The sequence below is a fragment of the Thunnus thynnus genome, chromosome 23 (assembly GCF_963924715.1).
Source record: "Thunnus thynnus chromosome 23, fThuThy2.1, whole genome shotgun sequence".
Lineage (NCBI taxonomy): Eukaryota > Metazoa > Chordata > Actinopteri > Scombriformes > Scombridae > Thunnus > Thunnus thynnus.
Genome location: NC_089539.1, coordinates 11,887,028 through 11,904,420, shown reverse-complemented (window position 1 = coordinate 11,904,420; position 17,393 = coordinate 11,887,028). Strand labels below are relative to the sequence as shown.

At 39.8% G+C, this 17,393-nt stretch overlaps 1 protein-coding gene across 5 annotated transcripts in view; it reads right to left on the bottom strand.

Annotated features, from left to right (window-relative positions):
• The window catches only part of nrcama (neuronal cell adhesion molecule a), a 64,964-nt gene extending 51,662 nt beyond the window's left edge, over positions 1-13,302 (bottom strand). The window contains exon 1 of one of the 5 annotated variants that reach the window (XM_067581586.1): positions 13,044-13,302. The gene's annotated coding sequence lies outside the window, so the exon portion shown is untranslated. The remainder of the gene's footprint in view (positions 1-13,043) is intronic. The other 4 variants (XM_067581583.1, XM_067581584.1, XM_067581585.1 and 1 more) reach the window with 4 other exon arrangements.
• Positions 13,303-17,393: the final 4,091 nt, after the last annotated feature.

Genomic DNA, 17,393 nt, shown 5'->3' with positions numbered 1-17,393 from the left:
TGGGACTCTACAGACTTGTTGGCCAGCGGTGCTGAGCTCGTGGCACGCCAGACAGCATGGACCCAGCTGTAAAAGAGAGACTGCAGCTATCTCTATACAAAGGCTGCTGTCAGCACTTTGGTGCTTTAAAAACATGCTGTCTGTGCTAATGAATGTACCTCACAGCAAAGCAGCCCAGGGTTTACTCTGGGACAGTCCACAACTCCATCTGTGCAAATGTGTCTATTTTATTTACTGGTCTATTAAATGCTGTGCCTCTTTGAGGGATATTAACATTGTGGTGTCCATAATACTATTAACTCACTGTTCATTTAAGAAAAACACATCTTTTGCCTCCCCTGGTGCATTTTGTTTGCAGTTTATACAGTTATAGAAAAAAAGCACATAACGTACATGACTGGCCATGGAAATGATTGGTCTATTAAGATTACTGAACCTCTGTCCTTTTGCTAGGGGAGATTGTGTCTAACAAAAGGCTCATCTGACCGCTGGGATTTTAACTAAACAAGATAAACAGAGTTAACCCACTCAACTCCATCCAGTCTGCTTTAATGAGTCTGTGAAGGATCACACAGCTGTCTAAAAACAGGGGCGTCTGCTTTCAGCTACACTGATGCCCTCCGGGTCCCCAACCCTAATCCCAGGATCAATAATCTCGGTGTCAATACAACTCTCATGTGCTGACACTTATGGATCGGTGATACCTGATACACACTATCAATTAGTGTGTTAATGTGAATGTTCTGGTTTGGGTCTAATGTATGAAAACCCTGTGTTTGAACAAATGAGTTAATTTGAATGACACATTTGTTATCTCTTCAATTTGGTTTCATGGACTGATTTTTAACAACCATAAACAAATCCTAAACCTTATTTTAATCTTGTATCCCTCCCCTATTTATCAGACAAAATAAGTGCAGTATATCACCAATCATCTCAAATACGACCCTGCCAAGAGAGGCAAAGCATTCAATATTGTATTTTGTGGCCTGGCTTTGATACACCAAAGCAGTGGTGGTGCTTCTAAGAAAGAAGATGAGAAACATATTTTCGCATATATTTGTGAGAATTTTTATCAATTATTCAAGCATGAGTCATCTCTTACGGCTACAAAACCTAAAGATCAATCTTGCTACAGGAGGTAACTTGTAGCACAGCACCTGTGGTGCAAACTAGTCAAGAGAGTGTAACAGGCTACATTATCTAAACCTTGATCCCACTAACATCACAGAGTGTGAGCTAGGAGCAGCCTGATCAGTTTAGAGCTGCAGGCTGCAGCAATGTTTCTCAGATGCAAAAATAATCTTGATTGAAGACTCATCAAAGTTCAAGGCAAATGTGCACCCTACTGCCACAGAATTTCACTTACAAGAGTCTGGATGGGAAAAAACACAGTACGATATAATTCAATGTAACAGCCCAGGAGTAAATAGCAATTAAGGGAAACTCAAAGTTTGTTTTATGGAGCCCCATGTTTGGGGCCAGTTTGTTGTCAAAAAATATTACATTAAGTAGGAGGTTCTGTAGCTGTGATTTATGATTGTGAGTTAAGTTGCTACCTGAACCCCGCAAAATTATATCATGTGGGGAGACAAATATGTCCAAAAACTGTCACCATGGAGGGAAACTGCATTACCAAAGAGGAAAAAATGGCCACTAACCTGACCTTCACCAGTACTTTTTGGAAGATACTTAACACTTTAACAAAACAATCTATGACCTAAAAAATAACCAACAGTTCTGACACGAAATTCTTTCATACATGGAAAAAGTATTTCTCCATTGTTATCAGCCTCCTGGGCACAAAGAAATGTATTCTATATTATATTCTCTTTGATGTATAGTGTATTTTAAGGCAGGTAAACATCATTCAGATCTTCCATGAAATCATGAAAGACTCTTGATGGAGAGGAAGGGTGGGTCTGATAGATAACTGATAGAGTGGTGGGCAACCACCACTCTAACAGCAGCCTGTAGGCCAGCGTGTATTCCTCAGTTATCGGAACAGGGGGGGAAATGAGCAGAAATACTGATCAACACTGGTGTACAGATAGATCAATACATATGTACATTGATGGATAGATGATAGACATATACATTGATAGACAAATGGATAGATAGATAGATAGATAGATAGATAGATAGATAGATAGATAGATAGATAGATAGATAGATAGAAAGATAGATAGATAGAGCTCCAAACTGTAGGAAAATAACAGGAGATGACAGTATTGACTGTATCATTGCTGACCAAACATGTGACAGTTAATGTGATCCAACAGTTATGGGACACTCCCCTGACATCTGATAGCTTGTGCTACCTGGTTATGTGAGTATGTACAAAGAGGAAACCACCGTGGGAAATGTATGTGATACCTATTTTAGAAAAGTAGCTGCTCTTCCACTTATTAATGGACCTTTTGTAGAGTAAATATCTTGTAGCTAAGGTATCACATAGCTGTAATGGATGAGTGGCTTGAATGAATAAATAACAAAGCAAAGGGGTTTCCTGTGCTTCAGAAAGGGCTGAGTGGTACATTGCAGTCATCAATACCAACTCTATGAGGCAGTTTCCTCTTCTTTCTTTCAAGGTTAGTCTTTATTTTCTTATACACAGTATTTTCCCAAAAAATAATATTAGGGTTTAAAAGGTACATATGTTATGAACAAAAATTTATATAAATACTACACATGACAGGCATACATAAAGACATAGATGAAAATATCAGCTCCACCAACAGCAATATTTCTCAACAATTCAATAAAAAATAGCAGAAACTACAAAAAAGTGATATTTGATGCTTGCAGCCAGTGGGTAGCAACTGAGTGCTGGCTCGCATTTAGCTGGGTAAAGGTTAAATGGGCTTTGTGAGTCATGGATCAGAGCAGAGAGTGGAGGAGAGATGGAGTGGGTTGAGGGTCAATAACAGCAGTGTGCATATGGTGGGAAAATGCTGGGAGAACACTGGGGCGGGGGGGAGCTGGGTAAATAGGCATAGCGCAGAGCAGTGTGCGGCCCTCCCAGGCAAGGAAGTGATTACGATTTTAAAGAATGTAAATGCATTCAAATGACTTGTTGGATAGCATTTGCACCGCAAAACGAAATCAATATCTTCATATTTACAATGGATAACATGGCTATGTGAAATGTGAAAGGGGTCATAATGTTGGCAGCTCCCCTCAGCTCTACGAAGTGTGCATCTTTTAGCTCATTATTTTGGTTTTATGGCCTGCAACTTTACTGTTTCGATTCACTACAGCTCTCATCAGTGTGTCAGTTGTTTTCTGAAAAACCCCCCACTAATATACCCACTGTATGCTACCTTACTAGCACCTATCTTCAGACAGACAAAGTTAGCGACTAGCTGGTGAAGATAGTTGAGCTACAACAAAGAGTTCAACAGAGTCACACACTCAACAATTTCCCTCCCTTGCCATGTCCCTTTACGAGAGCGGAAAAACTATATAACAGACGTTTGTTAGTGAGACATATGGCTGTCTCGCCAAAACTGTACTTACTGGCTTCGAGCCAAGTCATTAAAACAGTTAATTATCTGCATGCTAGTGCAATACGATGTTAGGAAACAGTTCCATCATTAAGAAATGGGTTATGCGGATAACATATTAACTAAAGAAATTTTTTTTTTGTTTTGATCTGATACATGATCACAAAATTGGAAGATGTCATGTTGCATCTGTGCCGGAAAATAATTTGTAGTGACGACCAAAAATAGCAAAAACCTCTCAACAAATGACAAGGTGATGACTGATGTCTGAATATACACGGAGTAGAAATCTTGACCCTACATGTCTGCATGTACATGCTCAGTGTGCCTGATTTCAGTCTAGCTGAGTGTATCATCACTGTGTATCTTAGCAATCTGAGCAGGGACACCAAGGTTATCTCTTCCTCTCAAAACAGAGCAGGAGAGCAGAGTAGCAGAGTTGGAGAGACATTAACCAATTTGATAGAAAAGCCTGACCACTATCTGTTCTTCCTTTTGATCAGTACCAGCCACAGAGAATCACTCAGACTTTGTTTCATGCTATGATGATATGCATTATCATAACTGAGAAAATAACTAATAGAATCGAGAAAAAACACACTTGTTTCTGTAACATATGCTGGATTTTCCTCTACGTACTCTATGAGACATTTATATCTAGAACGCAGTAGTCTCATACCTCACGTGCAACTGCGATAAGCTAAAGTGCTACAACAGCAGCCATGGGTGCATTACGTCAGGGAGCAAAAAGGCAAGGTGAGTAAAGCACCCTGGCTCTGATAGGACAATGCAGAATATCCGGCGACCCAAAAAAAAAACATTCAGCTCAGCAGTTTTAAGGGTGAAAGAGACAGAGAGGACAGAGTGGCTAGAGTGGCAGGGTGGGGCGTTAACACTGATGTAAAACACCACTGACTTTTATCAGCCGACGTCCATGATGCTGACTAAGAACAAACAGAAAATGAGTTATTCTTACAATAAGTCACATTCCCCCAGAGCCTGGTCTGCATCAAGTCTGTTGACATGAAATATGTGCTATTGGTTAATGTAGCCTACTGTTTACATCTAAAGGGTGATCATCAAATTCCCTTTTTAACAAATAAACCAAACACTTGCATTTGCAGTGGCCAGTATAGTTCCAGATATGACTTACGGGAGTGTTCTACCCTAAAATGTATTCAGTAATCTTCATTATCTATTCGTCCCGATAGCTGTAAAAATTTTATATAAGATGTATCTCCTCTGATAAAGTGAGTATCTCAGCATTTCCTCACATGGTTATCTTTATAGCTAAAAACAGCATCCCTGCCAGATTTCTCCTTGTAATCTGGGGCAAAAAGTTAATATTTAGCAATTTCCTGAGTATATTTGATGACATATCTTTTGCTTTAAGCATTTAGTACACCAGGGGAGATGTGTGTTATACAATGTCACAGTTTGGCCTATTTTTAGAATGTAAATGCTCACACACACACACACACACACACACTGTATGTGCATCTTTTTATATAACCCATTGAAAATTTCATCATAATCCCCTAGAGCAGCATCTTATATATGTACATGTGATTTCAAATGAGGATTCCAACATCCTAAATAACACAAGAAGACTGATAGCACAAAATTGTAATCAATTATCCATTACTCATACATGTTTAAAGGATGTTGACAAAATCAATCTTTTATTATTGAAATATCAAACTATAAAAACAGATAAAAGTTTTATATTTTTAGCAAAATATACATAAGTAATGCTTAAACATGACTTACATGTCTCAGAGTTGAAAGAGTTAGGTATTTCTCTATGTAATACAGTATGCAATACTGATAAACTGAACAGTGTGTAGTATTTATACACATTAAAAAATACTATTGCTAGTGTAATAATGAAAGATCTGAGTTGTTGCATAAGGGTGGTTTCCATACTCCCTGCACATTCTGGACATGTGTGCATGTGGGTCAAGCGGTTCAAATAAAATTAAACGTCGGAATAAACAAAACATGTTTAAAGAGACAGATGTTAGATGCCTCTCTTTCTTGCTTCAAGGCCTGTAAACACGAGGGTCTGTCTGTCTAATTGGTTTATCAGTGAACAGACACATCTTAAGCTGATAGATGACTTTTCCACACTGAGGGCCGGCTCTGTTCTCCGTCCTCCTCATCCGCTCGATGGACAGTTTATCTTTTTCTACAAAGGCATTCTTTCAGTACAACCAGAGGGCTCTTACTGAGGGCGGGCTGGCCTCAGAAAGGCCTTCTCTCCGGGGTCAGACGAGTAGGACCGAGGACACATGCAGGCTCCATTGAACTGGAGCCGCTCTTCCCACACCATACACATATTGATGATTAGCAGATGCTCGATTCAAAGTGTCCCCTGAACAACTGGGACCGGACAAGTCTTGTTTCTAAGAGATCCCTGAATTGCACAGAAATTGGACACTTATGCATGAGTATACATACATGTACAAATCATACCCTCTCTTCCCACAATGATCACTATACTCCACAGCAACCACACAATCATGAGTGTTGCCAGAATATTGCACCTGAAATGACACCAGTGTTGCCACAGGGAGTATTAGTGTCCTGTGTAAGTGAGGTGTGAACACTGTCTGCTTCTGGCCATTGCAATAGCTCAAAAAACCAATACATAATTACACACTCTACAAATCATGTGTGAAAGCCCTTGGATAAATTTTCCATCCAACTTATCTCTCCTTATGGTTGGGGGTTAAAAAAAAAAGAGATATCTACCTATGAAAAAAAATGAGCTTAAAGATTAGTTTCTTTATCCTCCCATATAAAGTGATGATGTGGTTCTCCATGGCAGCAAGTAAAGTAAAAAAAAAAAAAGAAAATCTGTAATAGCTGACAAATTCAATTATGCCCTGTAAAAAATATCTTTGATAATTATTGTTAAAGCTGGTTGGTTCACACCCATCATGTGATGCTGGTGCCTTGAACCAATTGGATGTTGGGTGTGATAAGAGGAGCTCTTTAATGGCTTCTTTGACCTAAATCCTCACTAATCATTTTAGAGCTGTGACAAAGATTCTGGTGGATGGGGGTAATATTGTTTTTAAGCCTACTGTACGATGAATTAAGCTCCCTCCACTGGGATTTGAACATTCCTCCTTTGTTTCCCTAACACTGATTAAAAAAGAGGATATATATGACCATATACGCCCTCAATATAAGTTTACTTTTTTTTCTTTCTCATCCAAATACATAGCGAAATGTGAGGTCCTCTTTTCAAAAATTCAACCACATAAAGATATTTAGAATAATATATACAGAAAATATATGCCAGCCAAGACTCAAATGAAACTGCAGTCAAAACAAAACATCTTTGCCTGCATATGGCTCAGTATATAAAATTAAATCGGCTGTTCAGACAGATATGCTGATTTGTTTTTACACTCAGCAAGTGACAGCTACTACCAGTCTGGCAGCTCCTCTGCTTTCACCCACTCTCCCATCTGTTGCCCACCTGATCCACACAAACAAATCCTCTGCGGCCTGCAAATAGACTCAAGCCTACATGTGAAATAAAAAGTCTGATAAGTCATCAATCCACTAATAAAACAGAGGTGAAAGGAGTGAATAAAAGTGGGAATGTAGACCTACTGAGCTTATTTATCATGCGAGTGTATACACAAATGAGTATATGTGGTATAACAACACGCTATGTCTCCTTTTATTAATCTCCAGTCTCTTGCTCTACTTCAGATGTGGCCTAGCACAGCTGGTGATCGCAGCAGCACGTCGCTCCTCTCCTCTCCATTCTTCTTCACTTTATTCCTCTTCACTGCAGATCTAGTTTCCCATTTTTTACTCCTCTCCTCTCCTCTCTTGGTTTATAAACCTCAGTTAATGACTCAATCAAGACAGTTAAATGAAGGACTTTAAACTGTATATACTCTTATCATGAGTTAGGTGTGTAGTGGAGGGCTAGAGCTAATGATTATTTTTTATTGTCAATTCACTATTTTCTCAATTGATTGTTTGTCTATAAAATCGAGAAAAAAGCTTGCCACAATTTCCCATTGTTGTTTAAGGGGACGTGTCATGACAAGGCAAGGCAGGGCAGTTTTATTAATAAAGCACTTTTCATATACAGAAGTAGATTCAAGGTGCTGTACAGGTTCATCCACATTTTCTCTCTCCTGGAATATCTTTCCATGATTTACTGTTCAAAAAAACTCTATTTATTTTAGATTGGCCCTTTATGCAGCCCCTCGGTTCAGCCTCTGTCTGAAACAGGCTGTTTTAGATCCTGTCTCTTTAAGGCCTTCCTCCCAATGAGCCTGCTCTGTTCTGATTGGTTAGCTTCTGGAAGCTGCTCCTGGACTACTGGTGGTTCCGGAGGATACATCAACAAACATTAGTAGTAGGATTTCACTTATTTTGTGCGTTCTTTACTCAAATATAAACTTCTCAAATACATCTGCACATTTTCCAGCCTGAATCCAATCCAAAATGTGCAAGTGGACATTGCAAACAACCTGTGGAACAACCTTAGCAAAAAAGACTACAGACCAAACGGCCATTTGTGGGCATACGCAAACAATCTGATGTCATGACAAGGAGGAAGTAGAGGTAACTTTGCAAACGGAGTGTTCAGAGCAGGCTGAAGCCACGGCTTTTGACTTTCAGGGAGCAATTTACTAGAGTTGGGAATGTCCAATCCAGTATCAATATCAGGTGCTGATACTGACATAATTCACTCATCGGATATCGGACTGACATTACCGATCCACGTACCAATCCACATACCGATCCAGATTTCATAGTGTTCTACAAGTACTGTAGCTCCTTTGAGGGATAGTGCATAGGTTGTGTGCATAGCGAGTGTGCGCTTGAGAGAGAGAGAGAGAGAGCATGTGACGGTGAGAGTATGAAGTTAGCAGTATAGCAGTGAATGTAGCAGAGCAATGTATGTACAGTTTAGCCTTTTTGTCAATAAATAAATGCTACAGCTCCTCAAGACCCAAGCCAAGTTCCTGTGTCGTGCTTGCCATCTGCTGGTTTAAGTGAAGGGGGTTAGCCCCGAAGTTAGCGACAACTTCAACCCTGGTGCAGAACACAAAGTCTCCCCTGTGCTTCCCACCTACGGGCTGGACGCTGAAGCAGGAAAGGTTAACACTGACCATGAAGGGAACCTCTCACGTTCAGAATAAACAGCGGCAGTGGTGATCATACAGTGGAAGAACATTGAAATAAACCAGAGCAATTAGCAAAAAACCCCCCCAAAACCCTGTATTTACCTACCTGGCTAAGAAGCTAAGCTAAAATGGCAGCCACTAGCCAACGCCCTACGGCCGATAACAAACACAACTGGTCCAGAAAAAAAAGTATAGATATCTACTTACTAGTAATTGATAATGCATTGCTGTACACTTGATTTGTTCAAGTTTTTCAAAACATTAAAAGAGTTGCCATAGCAATTCACACTCCTACACCTGTTTGTATGTGAAGCCTACTTAACCTACAGTTCAAATAAATTGCTTTGGAATACATTTAAATTTAATGCATTATACATAATATCAACAGCAACAACAACAACAATAATAATCATAATCATGACCATAATCATAATCATAATCATAATCATAATCAAGAAAAAAGATCTCTTGTATCGGTATCAACAGATATCCAAATTCAGGTATCAGAATTGGATTGGAAGTGAAAAAAAATACATCTCTAATTTTTTTTACATATATAAATGACAGAAAATCACAAAGCATGATATGTCCCCTTTACCAAATCAAATTGGTAGAAAAACCTCCAGGAGGACCTTATCTTACCTGAGATTAAACTGTTTTACTGAAATCATGCCTAACACTTCAAGTCCTCATAGCGCCTTCATTGTGCACAAACTGGGTCTCGCCCATCTCCAAGCAATTACATCATTTTCCAAAAAAAGAGTTTAAAAAAAAAGACAAACACCCATTTGTCTTCTATGGAAGGCACAGAGAACAAAAGCATCTGCTCCATGGTGCTCCGGCTCTCTAAGAAATCAACCAACAGCGGCAGAATGTCACACTCCAGCCTTAACTCTCCCCCGTTTTCCAATTCATCAATCTTTAGCCAGTCATGCTAATTTAATGTGTCCCACTACCTTAATGAAAACAGCCACCCAAACATGTCCAGATGTAAGCCAAGGGTGCGGGTTATAGCGGGGTGCGGGGGTTGTGTTTATACCCCTCCCACCCCCACCCTTCCAACCCACCATCATCGCCACAGGGTGCTGATGCTATTAACCCAAAGGATACAGAAGAATCTATGATGCTAATTGTATTAATTTGGCTGCAGCTTCCACATAGATGTGAGCCAGGAGTTTATAAATCTACACTGAGACAAAAACCCCTCCTATTATGACTTCATTAACATGTGCAGCTGCATACTTCATTGGTGGTTGCTTATGTAGTGAGAGAGCTCAACAACCTCTGGGGATGAATTAAAAAAAAAAGAAGCATTGTTTCTGTGTTGCAGCACAGCCTGAAGCAGTGCAGGGCTGGAGAATACAAACCTTAATTGCAGTACAGTATGCACTGTTATAAAAACACAAAAACATGAGCAACATTATTAAGATGCACACACAGATGGACTCACAGCATTTCCTCAGTATATTAGGGATGCTATGGACTAGAGCTGTAGCCATTACTCAATTAATTGATCAGTTGAGTGACAGAAAATGAATCATCCACTATTTTGATAGTCGATTAATGATTTTTTAAAACAATGCCCCAAATTTGATGGTTTCAGGTTCTCAAATTTGACATTTTCTGACATCACCACAGACTGTGATGGACATTTTTGACCGTTTTAATGTTTTTTTAGAGAAAAAGATTGTAATAATCGTTAGTTGCAGCCCTAATTAAATATCAGCAATAAAAATAATATTGGAATAATATTGTATCAACACTTCAATAAAGGTTTCCTCCCATGTTTTAGAAAGAGAAACTATTCACTCAAAAGCTTATGTTAGAAATTATTATTATTAAATAATTGAATATTGTGTGGTCTTTTCCAGTAAATGGTCTCAACCCCAAACGGTCTGAAAGCAATATCATGCATCATCTGCCTTGTCTCATAATTGTGTCATCAAAATGAGAATGCACCTAAACCCGACCATAAGCTCCATCACCTGACTTGGACCTAATGGGCCGTGGATAAACGGGAGAGCGGGAGAGTGACGATGACATTGCAGCTGGCATGAGTAATGGTTCAGTCCTGGCTCTGCAGCAGCAGTCTGGGGAGTTGTCACATGGAGACTCAAGTCGTGTCTTGTGACGTGTCATGGGGAAGAACTCGCAATGGTGACTATGGTGCCAACACATAATACCTGCCATGCCATGACATGCCACTGCATTACATGTTATGTTTCATTTTCAAAGAGAAGTCGGCATTTGAGAAAATCACTCCTAATCTTACTAAATGATTAATAGCAGAAACAAATTGAAATAACTACTGGCTTTTTGTAAGTATTTGGTAAAATTAACATCTAATATTCACTGTTTTTAAAATGTGGGAATACTGTAATGATACATAGAGGACAGTAAGCCTTTCTCACAGCATGTGTAGCACTAATAACATTTACGATGGCTCTGTAACATTAATGTGTCCCTCTGACAGCAGTTAATTCAGCCCTCGTTAATTTTATTATTTACACATGCTTTTCCTACTGTGACATGTTGACACATCTTCTATGAGAAAGGCCTGTTCTGTAGTGGAGTTCCACTTTTGCAAAGCAATACTATGAAATGAATGCAGAGTACTATCTTTCCACTAAACGAGAAGTCAGTATTGTATTCATAACGGCCTCATCTGAAGGTTGAAACATTTTTAGAGAGGAAAACACACAAATCAGAGAGAGATAGTAAGACATGTCTCCTGTTTCATCTCAGCTCTCACGGTGTTCCTGCATGCTGTTAGAGATACAGTATGAAATGCTGACTGGAACTTTCAAAATGTGGGTTAACAGCCTGATATAAGCGTTCTGGCGCATCTACGAGTCCGCACAACACAACAGTGGGTTTCCAGTTCACAGCAACCGATCACATTTACCAACTAAATGAGAAGACGGCAGAGTCGTTCTGCATTATTTAAGAGAAAATAGCTAAGGCGCAAAACTGACTCAGAATTTACAAATGGAATATAAACTCACAGAATCTACATATATATATATATATATATATATATATATATATATATATATCTGTTTGCATGAGGTGTGGCTGAAGGTCAGCATGGACACAACACATCACGTCATATTGTGTTACAACAACAGTACATGCTGGCTGTAAATATTAACACGGCATGAAATAAACTGACACGTTCAACCTCACACTCTCAGATAGTGGGATTCTTATTATCATCAAAATAATTCTTCCTTTTCATGGATTGTTTTGCAGTCAAATGTGATACCCGGTGCCTAGATACTACACAAGTCCAACAATAACACCAAGTATCTGTTATATCCATAATCAAAAACATATTTTATACTAAAAGCACTGCAACAGAACAGAATATCATGTGGCCACAATGGAAAATAAACCACAAGCCTGTTGGTTATCTGTATATTTCATCACACACACACTTAATCATACACACTCACAGAATTTGGCCCTACAGTCCATATCATCATATCAAATACAGCCACTGTGATACTATCTGCACATAAACAGAAACTGTGTTCTGTATGTTGAATGCAAATGAGACTGATTCCCTTAAATCTTGGGTTTAATATGTTTACACCAATAATCTTGAAATCATTGAACCCAACAGATGATGAACCCTTTCCAATTTGCTTGGAATATTACAGTGATTTTCCCAACATGCTTTGTCCTCTTTTTTAAAAAAAATTAAAGAGCAGTAAAAGAATTGCTGCCCCAAGCCCCCTCCTCCCTCTCCTCCCCGCTGATCAATAGACACCTGCTGACTATTCACATCTTTAAATCTGAAATCAGAAACCGAGGCCTAGGTGGGTTTCCTGCCTGCCTTTCAGTCTTAACACTTAAAATGACACAGAAGAGCTGAGCTACAGCTGGCAGCATCGCTGACAGACATCAAATAATCGGCTCAGCGCTGTCTGCGGGCCTGGCTGCAACAATAAGCAGAATCCCTGCTGCAGCCACCAGTGAATAAAAAATCATTCACTACAACAGCAAATCAACTCGTCGGCTTTCCCTCCCTCTATTGATGGTCGCTCCTCAAGATGCGGTGCATGCAGTGCGGGGAGTGAGTGCACAGGCTGCAATGGTCTTTTGCCTTTTGATGCTCCACCAGAATCCGGATAAAAAACACCGCAATCGGCGTCAGTCGCCTCCATATTGCTGTATTATTTGCACCTGGTCATCATGAGGAACCCAGCATCACTGGATTGCTATGGCAGACGAATATGCACAGATTTGACACATCCACTGCACCATTATTCTCAAGCCACATATGATGATGGAGAAGACAACAGGAGAGGAAAAAAAATCTCCCCCCATCATAAAAAGAAAAAGATTTTAAAGGAATATCCAAACTTACCGTCTGCTGTGAACCGGTTGCTGTCTCCTCCGCCGACCGGTGAGTGTGTGTTGGTGCTGTAGGAAATGATGAGGTGTGTGTGTGTGTGTCTGAGGGACTGTTCCCGGCCGGTGTGTCCGTCCCCCCACTCAGCCGCTGCAGCAGCAAGCTGTGGTCCACACGGATCCTTCGCTCTCCTCACCAGCTCCCCCGCAGCTGTCAAAACCAGCAGCGACCGAAGATCGTCTATTAGGCTTTCGAGAACACGGGTTCACTCATCGGCGATAACCGTGGACGTCGACGCATGCGCTCTTATACGAGATTGTGTCATGGATGTTGTCTTTGGTGTGAAAACTGACATCATTTTGCAGCTTTTACAGTTGAACAATGAAGGTGTATTTTACTCCCAATTTTGCAGCAACCTTATGATGACGATGCTCCGTCTTGGTGGAAACAGATCTGGCAATGAAGGGTAATATTTATAGTCTACACTGGCTTTATTTATTTATTTATTTAAGAATTACTTAAATAGGACACACAGAAATGCATTTAATTTCTCTTGTATTGTGTCAGCTCAACATCCTGCAAGGATATGCACATTTCTTTTATGCATACAAAATTAATTCACTCAATGAATAAAACATTTGCTCAATTAATATTAATATAATGTGCTTCAGCTAGGTGTATTTACTGGTGGTAGATGATTTACTGGTGAATTAACATAGAGGACTATCTGATCTTTTTGTGGAAGTAGGTTAATTTATGGATTAGCCATACAGTTTTTATAGAGACTACACTGGGAGGTCCCTAGCATGTTGCTTGTGGTAGGCAGAGATCCCATCAGAGTGAGACATCTTTATTTTCCTTCTATCTTTTAGTCGCTGCCAATCCGGTGTAGAAATGACAAAAAAATTGCAACAGTAGCGACCCCGTTTTAACTAGCGGCAGCAGTGGGACCTGCAGACAGAGACGTGAAATAATTTCAACAATAACCCTGCAGAGAACCATGTGATCTTGCCATTGTATCTAATAAAACACACTATACATAACCAAAATGTAGTCACCTGAAGCCATGTAAGTCTATGGATATCATTATTAAGTTTAGTTGGTAGTAGGCCTACTTTTATTTTATATAGCTTGTATACTTTGTGAATTCAAAATAAATTAAATTTATGTTCATGTGTTTTTTTCTGATGGTTTGTGTAAATTTGCTGGGATTATTTTATACTCTACTGATAATATTCATAATTAGATTTTATATTTCGATAAAAGTGGATGGTTCTAGATGTCTTCCAATATGAGACACAGGTGTTTCTCTGTCATCAACACAGGACAGGTGGCCTATAGACACACACACAGCAGCAGTGCTGGTGTCGAACGCCCCAGTGCACTTTACATTATCATTACTGGCCCACCAATCCACATCACACACACACACACACAAACATGACAGCTCTGCGTGTGCTCTTGTGTGTGTGTGTGTGTGTGTGCGTGTGTGAACAACGCCCTTCACCTCTCCCACATTACTCAGTTCCAGTGCAGGACAGACCAAGCATGTCTTCCACACATTAAGACTTCATCATGAATACAGCACTCATCACGTCCAGACTGTTTTCTGTCTCTCTCTCCTTGTCAGCGACCACATATTTTTACCATCATTTTTAATGAAAAGTGTAAAGAATCCAACCACTGAGCTGCACTTTCACATGCCATGGATTAGTCATCTGTAGCTCACCATAAGGCATGTCCGTGCACTGTGTGAAAAAAGGGTAGACACGTGATAAATACATGTAGTAACGCTCGTCCAGGCCGAGGGGTATTCACAACTGAGTCATGTGCAGTTGCTCCTAATAATGTTGACAAGTCCTGAGGGGAGAGTGGGGCCAAAACAAAGAGTTTTCGCGACGGATGATTTAACATGAGATAAAAACGTGTGTGTGTGCCCGAGACCAAAGTTACGCACCATCTCACAGATTTAAATACATAATTGCTTTCAATGGGTGTAACTTAGAAAAGACAATAGTACGCATTTTATATTCAAACAACTCAATGTTGACCTAGAGTTTGTGCCCACCATTGCGATGTCTGTGCAGTGAAGACAGTGTTGACATTCATGCAGGGCTGTTGGACAAATAGGATGTGTGTGTGTGTGTGTGTTTTTGTGTGTGCAGGTGTGTCCTCCTCCCTTACTAACCGACTGGCAGAGATCTGTGGAGAGCCGCACCAGTGTGTAAACTGCTGTCGTTTCTTTTCATTGAGGAGACAGACAGATGTGTTTTTTACAGCATGACATTACGAACATACCGCTGCTGAGTGTGAAATACTCCCGTGCACTTTGAACATGTTTTTATATCTTTAACTGTGTGTCTACTGTCTAATAATTTCACTAGCTTATTGATCAATTTCTCTAAAATGATCCCCTTTAAATCTGCATGACAGTTTTGTGCTAAAATCAGTAAGGAGGCAAAACACTCAACATGTTGCAGTATCATGTTATATTTTCAGGCTCCGACACCTTCTCCAAACTTTCTCTGGGGTTTTGTGTACTTTAAAACCAGTTTATACAGGCCAGGATATATTATGGTAAGACAATGTCACTTTGATAGCAACCAGATACCTGCTTCCTTACCATTATTGTTTACACCTAACTTGGTCAGAGAGTTACATCTGATATGAAGCAGCTTGGGGTCATATCTCTTCCTGTCACTGATGGCTATGAGCCTCTTAACACTACATATCCTGAGATGACCCCTGCGAGAAGATCAGGGGTAAAAAATGCTAGAGTGACTTTATATGAATTCTCCTCAAGCTCTTTTGGGTAACTGTCACTTCTAATCCCTAAGAGACTTATATGTTGGTTGACTTGCATTATTGGAGCTGCTGTAAGTTCATAAATTATGATGACACGTTCAGAGGGGTGGCTTTTGTTATGTAATGTGTTTATATATTTGCCTCGGGTGAGGCGCCGATGCTACTGTGCATTGACAAAACAAGGCGAACTTGTACAAACTTCTTCTCACATGTTGTTTGCATAAGAAGATGGCACATTCTTGGCAGACGTTAAGACTGATGAACACGCCGACTGTGGGAGCTTGAAAACCAGAGGAGAAAAAGTCCGGAGATATTGACAGCCAACTTAAATGTAATCACCTTTTTTTTTTCTCCAGCAATTTCAAATCCCACTTAGAGCAGCCAAATAAAATAGGTTGATTGTGTAACACATTTCTGCCAGATCAGGGACAATTTTAGGCAAACGTGGGCACACATATATTGAGAAGATTGTAAACGAGAAGGGGAACTATAGCAGTTGCTAGGGAACACCATAAGACCAGACAATCCAATTCTGCTTCGCTTTTTTCCTGAGGGGGAGGAGGAGGAGGAGAAGGAGAAGAGTCAGACAGCTCCTGCCACAACAAGCAACTAATAGTGCAGTGGTATGAACTATATATATATTCCCCACTCCTTCATGTAAATACAGCCTGGCAAACTTCACTTTACCTCGGCCTTTTCACACCAAGGGATATTTCCAGGATTAACATCACCAGGGAGTGTTAATCTCACGTTCACCTCATTTGTCTGTCTTGGCTGTGCTTGTCAAAGACACACACAATGCCTGACAGGAGACTTAAATAATATTTAGTGCTGGATTGTCACAGAAACAATTACAACTTTATATTCAAAGCTTTCAGATCTGCAGGGGTATGTGGATGAAGTTTTAAATGTCACCTCAAAGTTGAGACCTGCAAAATCCATTTCCAGCTGTGTAACTCAAGACAATAAATTAAAAAGAGAATTTTGCAACTTTTTTTTTTTTTTAGTTCATTGGACTCAAAACGAGGCGATTCAGACTAAATAGTGCTTGACCTGACCCACTCTGTCTGCCAAGGTGTTTGGGCATAAGTGTTGACTGAATTATTATGAAGGTTATGCAGCAGTGTTATGCACCCCAGTTGAATTTATCCAATTAGTTGATCGACAGAAAATTTATCAAGAACTAGTCTGATAAACAAATAATCATTTTTTAAGCATTTTTTTAAGTATAAAGACCAAATATTCAGTGGTTGTAGCTTCTCAAATGTGAAGCTTTTCTGCAACACACATGACACAGAAAAACTTCAAATTCTCATATGCTCACTGAATATCTTTTATAATATCTATTTTCTCTAGTTACAACCCTGATTTGTTAAATGGGTGGACTGACCCTACATAGTATAGTCCAAGATGCATCAAGTCAACCTGTGCTCACACAAACTGAAATTTAAATCTTCCCAACACTTTTATGCAACCAAACTACAGCGTGTAAATTATCCTGCCAGTCCCCTAGTAACAGTAAAATGACATGCCCATGTGCCTGTTACTCTTTTGAACGCA